Here is a 7,579-nt window from a genome sequence, read left to right as displayed (position 1 = left end):
TGCCGCAATTGAATTGTAAATTTTCTTGCTCAGTTGTTGTTTGCTGTACAATATTGTTAAATTGTTATTTATATATTCAAAGGGAGGGCGGACCCATCAGCAACAGCCGGCTTGGTGCCATCGATTTCATTATTATTAAATATATATTGCATGTATAATGTGACACATTATGTGACAATTATTAATAATATCACTCACTCTTTTATTTATAGGCCCAAACTCGATGCGAGCTCAATTAAAAGGCGTGCCAGTTCAAAAATTTGTTGCGGCCTAATAAAATAAAAGGTAATTACATATTTGGGGCATTTTATTAAAGTATTCAAATGAAGAATGACGCAAACATGCATAAAAATTAAATGCTGTTGTATTCATTAAATACATTTGGTTAAAATTCACGAATGATAACGCTTGCGAATAGGAGTGGGCGAGCGAGGAAATCATGTTAGCGGCATTGGGATGGGACTGAAATTAATTTTTAATGAAGCTGAGATGAAAATTGTAGAGCACATACACGAAAACTAAATGCTTGTGTATGCGTGCGGAAAAGTGAAAATTCATGTCACATTTGTCATTAAATGACAGTCAGCTTACAAGAAAATATCATTTAATGCCAATGAATGCCAGCGCGCAAATTGAAATAACAGATGATTGTTGTCAAAAACTGATTGACTTATGCCGTGACATATGTACATATATATACGAGTATATATAGATGAATAAATTGACTATTTAGCATACTTATTGCAGTCACCTAATGGACCCTTTTGACTTTAGGTAATTTTCATCGAATTTCAAATAATTGCTTCTCATTACTTAACTGATAAATCGATAAACAATTTTTTGGGCGCCGTCTTGCCTTATTGCTTGTATCAATTTGATCCGAAAGTTAAAAGAAAATTTCGAATATAAATTATGTGTGTCTGTGTTTCATTTTACTAGAAATTTGGCAGTCAGGTGGGAAAATTATTTGTTCAGTTTTCAAACGTTTTATGAAGAAATGGTGTTTATTTAAAGTCTACTATTGATTTACAAAAGATATTCTAAAAAAAAAACGAGCGTGAATTAAACCGGATACTAATTCTGTTCCAATACCTTTCAATTGAAATGTCAATAATCTGGATCGGTGTAGCTCAGCAATAGCTCTAAATTAGTGTAGTGTGCTGATGCTTTCGTCACTACATGGACTTCCGTTCATGGTGATATGCGTTTTGACGAAGGTTAAGGGCTTCTCGGTAAGTAGACTTGTCGGATTTTGCATAAATTTGCCAGATGGCTAACAACAAACAAAGAAGCCGTTTCGCTGTCTATTTAATTAAAGGAAATATGAGAAATGTTAAAGTTGATGTTCGTTTAAATGTGATAGCGGCATTATAATTATGGAATTATAAGCTAAAATTTTTGTTTAATAGAGATGAGTTGTAAAAATGGCACGAGTATGCTATTGAAAGGCATTTCAAATCCAACAAAATGGACTTAGCACCAGAGAGGTGTAGTTTGTATATGAAAATAAGTTATATTGCCAGCAAATTGTCGGCTATCGATTTGCACCAAACATAATTTGTTGTTGAGATCGGATATGACAATATTAAAATATTTAATTTAACTTTATTAAAATTAAAATAAACAACGAATTTATTTATATATTTACGGCACTAAAAGCATCCGTTTTCTTGTACTATTTAGCCAACCTCTTAAATAGTAATAATAATTTTCATAGACCATCAGTTTAGCCCTAATCTCTTCGCAATTAACTCAATTAGTCGGCCACAAAGCCTGGGTTGATGAAACGCTGCAGAAACCTTAGATTCGCCCAATTGGTGCGGCCAACAGGCATACAACATCTTTGGGCTTTTCCCATTATTCATGGTCAGAAATTGAAATGTTACCTAAATAAATTCATACATACTTGTACATACATACTAAGCGGTTGTAAGCTACGTTGACAGCGTGGGAGACAAAATGGTATGAACAACAATCCACAAGAATGCGCTGTAAGTGGCCGTGTCGTCTACTACCTATTGCAGAGTAAACATATCTGTAGACATATCTATATCTCCATCTTTGCCTAGTCCGTTGAAAAACTACATTGAGCTCGGGTTATGCTGGGCACATATAAATTAGTAAAAGTGTCGTTTATCTTGCCACTGGCGCAGTGTCGGGTAAGGGTGGGAGAGTGGATGGGTTTTGGCGACCAAGAGTGTGTTCATGCTGCAAGATTTTTAGCTTTAATTAGCCGCAACTGCTGGAACGAAGCTTTTGTCTTTATCTATGTATGTATCTGGGTGCCTGTTTCTGTATGTGTTGGAGTCAGCGTTGTTGTTGCTTTCGTTGAACTTTGACCAAGTTTTTGAACAAGGACTGCCAGGTTGCGTGTCCAGCATTCCCTTGGTCCATACCCTCAACATTACTTTGTCCCTTGTTGCTGTGGCTAATTGAAAACTTTTATTGTAAAACTTAATTATGATTGTCCGGTCTGGTCAGTGCCTTTTTCTACTTGAATATGATGTGATGGTGCTTAAGAAATTGTTAAAATTGTGTCCTTTCCTTAATTTTCGGCATATTGTCACGTTTCTATGTTTGCTTTAGAGCTCAACATTTTTGTGCAAACAAGACAGATATTGCATTCTCGAAAGCAAGTAGCTTAAATAATATAAAAACCTTCAGTGCATCCATCAAATATTTGAAACTTGAGAGGCTGTGCACTCATTTGTCTAGCAATTAGTTTAATCTTAGCAAATATTTTTACAATAACACTTGTGTTCAGCAATTCAACTACTAATCAATCAGAGCAGCTAAAGCAATTTTTGTTAAACAAACACATTGCGTTGTGCAGACTTTGAGGAAAATTGTTTAAAAATATTTTGGAGTATTCATTAATTACGATTGTGTTTGTGTCAATTAAAATCTAAGTGCTTTCATATTTAAAACAAGTGGAGAAGCTAAAGTCGGGTATCCCGACTTTGAAATACTCTGTACATATGTGTAGAATAATTATGCGTGTATTTGTGTATTTGTATGTGTCTGTCTATGTTTCGTGTGTCTGAGCAAAGCTGTAACAACAACAACAGCTGCGGGCACTACTTGGTCTTATGTACATATATGGCTATAACTTCCTGTTAAATCAACCTATCGTGATGAAACTTGGCATTTGGACTTGTAATAACTAAATGGAGGTATTTGCCAAGTTGAGTTCGAAATTCCAAGAATTACGGGAGTTCCGATTTGCGGGGGAGAGGGGGGAGAGAGGGAAATTCCAAAATACACATTTTCTGCGTATTCACGTAAGGCATCTGGGACTAAAATTTGGTGTCCCTAGGTCTTATAGTCTACGAGTAGGCGATAATACGAATGGAAAATCGGGAAAACGCCCGTAGGGGGGTAGTGGGGGGGGAAACAAAAAATAAAACAAACTTGCACAGCGTACACTCATAACGCATCTTTGTCTCTACCTCTTATAGTCTCTGAGATCCAGGTGTTCATACGGACAGACTGACAGACAGATAGATGGAATAAACTGCATATCTACAACGTTCTCACTTAAGAGTATAAGTATATCATACTTTTTATTTAATTTGTTGTTATACATATTTTCATTTTATATATCTATTTAATGTAATAATGTGATAAATCAAAACTTCGGCTGTAACCGCGCTACCTTCCTTACTTATACTCTAGCTTATTAGTCAGAAAACCAATTTCTGCATATTAAAACAGTTGAATAATGCTCTAAAATTTATGGTTTCATGTCGGAACTGCCTTTCTGGATTATGTTCAACTCAGCTGAGTAATTAGTCGATGGCCTGGCACGTCCAAATTATGCATTTAAATCATGTTCATTATATTTATACTTATGTATAAGTATACATATATAGCCTATTATTGTTGTCAAATTTAAGCTTATCAGTACATAGGGTGGAAAACTTTTACGGATTAAAATGTCGCGACCCCAAAACTTGATATGCATAGTATATATATACAACTATATAATCCATAAACATGTAAAGATCCAACTCTTTATTATTTTATTGCAGCTCTTGTTTTCCGCGGAGTTTTGGGACCTTTTACAATTCATTAGCATCACACCTTGAAAGCAGATGCTTGCCAAGTAAAATGCCCCTCTAGTTCAGTTACCAATGTCAAGTGTCAAGTACAATTATTAAAGTTGCTCGCTTCGTGGCGCACAATTTGATCTGGCGCCACTGTCTGACCCGTACCGCCATTTACGAGTATACCAGCACGGCAAGTTCTGGTCTTGCCGTGTTCCAATTCTCTCAGGTAGTGCTTTCAGCTGGTCCTTTCGTATTGTAGTTTTATGCTTGATTTAGTGTGCTGCAATGTTTTTATTACAGCTACATATTTGCATCGTCCTATTCATTTATGTGTATGTATGTATGTGTGTGTGTGTGTAAATGTCGGTATTTGGATCGCTTACTTTCGTTTCATTGGCAATTTTCTTTTGGCATTTGTGGCGCAATTAGTTGTTATTTTTATTTATTTAATGTGTTTCTTCTCTTGTTAGCTACTGCCAACGTTCGTTTGTGCTTCATTTTTGTTGCTTTGTGCTAATTAAGCACAACGTTTTTCCATTAATCAAATTACTTTTTGGTTCTTTTCTGTCTGTGTATGTGTGTGTGTGTCTGTGTGTTGTTTTGTTTTTGCATTCGTTTGCGGTCTGCCGGCATTAGCGGGCCGGGTCTACTGCTGTTCTCCTGTTGCGCTCATAATTTGCTGATGCTTTTGGTGTTGTGTCCGTTGGCCTGGCACTTAATTAAAAGATTACTTCTGAAAAGTTTCGGAACTGAAACTTAATGTCAACATAAGGCAATGGGTGCTGCTGAGGACGCTACGGGTGTCAGGGTATTCTGTGCTTCAAATATTTAACGCAATGTTTGCTAAAGAACTTAAAATAAATAAAAGGAAATTGCAAAGCAAACACATTTGAGTACACACACACACACGCACACACACACACATACATCACACACATACCCATGCAGCATTTGTAGGAAAAAGTAACAACTTCGAGCAGACAAAATGGCAAACGTTGAACTTTGATGATTTATAGCTGGGGCGTAGCAGAGCTTTTGAGCTACTACGACACACTCCAAAACATGTTCTGGGTAATATGCGTTAGAGTGTGCGATCATATCCGTGTTTGATGTGTGTGTGTTTGTGTGTGCGTGTGTGTCTTTGAAGCAACTACTGCTAGACTACACATTTAATTTAGTACGTGTCACGCATACGTTTGCATTTTTGCACTTGACAAATACAAAAAACTTGCATAGCACAAAAGTTACACAGGCCGGCTAGCTGACTGACTGCCTGAGTGGCTGTTTTGCCTTCCCTCATGCCTTGTGCCGTGGCTCAAAGTTAACTGCCAATTCCTCACACCATTCAACTCGGCCAACTAAGATTGCTATAAAAGTTGTACAACTGCGAACAGGGTGCTGCCATAATCATGTATGTAAATTTAAATTTTTAAATTTTTTTTTTTGCATGGAAGAATTTAAAAATCAATGCCTGAAAATGTTTCCTTTTTTTTTGTTTACATGATTTTAGGTCAAGCAAGATATTTTTATGTCAACATATCATTCCATCCGACTGTCTTGCTGCTGTTTGTAGGAATAGATTTCATTAATATTAACATTTTTTAAAATTTCCTTTGCATATGGTAATTTAAAAATTAAAGATCTGGAATTTGTATTATTCGGATTCATGATTACAATGTTATATGCCAAGCAAGATTTTCTCTCGCTACTGCTTCCTTTGCAATGAGGCCCTCTTATTGTTTCACTAAAATAAATGAAATATGTTTTCTGGCGATAGATTTAAATTACAATACCTGAGATGTTTTTTTCTGAGACAGAGATTGTAAAACTAGTAATATTCAGAAATGAAAAACTACTAAAATCATTTCGAATTATTATTTATAACACTGAGTACTCTTTTAATTGCTTAATTACTTTTACCTAATAACTTTTTTAATTTTTCTGTCCTTCGTAAGTCGTGTTCTAAAATGATTTCCCATAATATTTCTTTGCTTCTTAGCAAGTCCAAAGTTCAGAATTCTCATTGAAATTTCGTTGCGTACCTGAAGAAATACCTAAAGGCACTTAATAAGTTTACCATGACAGCTAAAGTAGGCAATGATGCTGGTTCTCATGGTCATTGATTGATTGGATTAATTGCAAAGAACTTCATGAACCATTTTACCTTTTCATTGCCGTGTATCAATTCTGCCTGCCATAAGGCTCTTGTTAATTTTCTCGGTAGTTTTTCATTGCATTGACTTCTTTAAGCGTTTTCGGTTACATCCGCTTTCCCAGCTGCTCTTTGTAGGTTCAATTACATCTAATAAGCTGCCTTTTGTTCTCCCCCTCATTTTTGTGGTCGCTGCCTCGGTTTGCAGTTTGTTTTCCAAGTACCACAAATTTCATGAAACCTAAACAAGCTTTTGCATATTGCTGGTGGTTTTAAATTTTTGTCGCGTGAAGGATATGTGTGTGCATGTGTGATAAGTGTGTATGCAGGAAAAGTTTTTGTGCTATGTCTGCCTCGGCCAGCCGCATGTTTGACAACATCGTCGCATAGGTAAACAATTTTAGGAAGTTTAATTTAACGTTAATAATGTTGTTTGTTTTATTTTTTAGACATTTTGATATGTTCGCATGCGTGACAAAGTTGTCCGCTCTCACACACATGCATACCTTAAAGTACGTGGATTTGGCTTTTTTCATTTTTTGTTTTAGTCGTAATTATTTGATTTTTGTTTTTTTACACCGTATGTAGAGTCGCTTTTTTTTTAGTAGAGAAAACTTTCCTGCTCAAAGGGTATTCGCTTATATTTCATTATCAAGTTAGCTTTGTGCTGCTGTGTATATATTTGTTTTTTTTTTTTCGCGTGTGTGTGCGTGTATGTTGCCTTTGCAATTTAATTGGTTTTGAAAAAGTTTAACAAGCCATGCTAATTACTTCGCTTTGGCTTTGACTTTGCCTTTGCTTGTGTTGTGTGCGCAATTTTTTTTGATGTGCTTATAAACCATTATTGGACAGAATTATGCGCATGGCAATAGCAAGCAGTAAAATAAGCGTAGAATGTAAGCTTAAATAAATGAATACATACGAGTACTTGTTAATCAAATAAAAATTCAAACATAATGTGCCTAACAAAATATAAACATAAGTGAAGTTACGTTAACGAATGAGAGTTTGTGCCCAGTACACAAACACTCAAACAATAACAAGAGTCGAAGAAGCAAAAGTAAGGAAGTGTAAATATTTTGTGGTTCGTATGTCGCATAAAAACTCAACATGCCACAGAAAAAAATAAACAAACAAACTTTGTCGTTTGAAATGTGGCGGGTGTGATGGGGAAGTCAGAAGTTTGGTTTGTTTGTTTGCTTGGCTGCTGTTGCTTAAATAATAAATTGTTGCGTCTATATCAAATGTACGCAACTCGTTGCTGACACAATAAATGCAATGAAAATTGCATGCATTTTGGCCAAAGCCGGCTTACTGTTGCAAACGTACTACTTACTCGTATACTCGTAAACAGCTTAGTATATAAATGCATATGTAT

General features: G+C 35.7%; 1 protein-coding gene across 1 annotated transcript in view; it reads left to right on the top strand.

Annotated features, from left to right (window-relative positions):
* The first annotated feature begins 240 nt into the window (after positions 1–240).
* Positions 241–7,579, top strand: part of LOC115620379 (hemicentin-1) — a 170,012-nt gene continuing 162,673 nt past the window's right edge. The window contains exon 1 of the mRNA XM_030513586.1: positions 241–285. The gene's annotated coding sequence lies outside the window, so the exon portion shown is untranslated. The remainder of the gene's footprint in view (positions 286–7,579) is intronic.

The sequence above is a fragment of the Scaptodrosophila lebanonensis genome, unplaced genomic scaffold (assembly GCF_003285725.1).
Source record: "Scaptodrosophila lebanonensis strain 11010-0011.00,11010-0021.00 unplaced genomic scaffold, SlebRS2 tig00000024-arrow-pilon, whole genome shotgun sequence".
NCBI classification, from domain to species: Eukaryota; Metazoa; Arthropoda; class Insecta; order Diptera; family Drosophilidae; genus Scaptodrosophila; species Scaptodrosophila lebanonensis.
The sequence above is the reverse complement of the archived record's forward strand: the minus strand, read 5'-3'. Positions and strand labels throughout refer to the sequence as shown.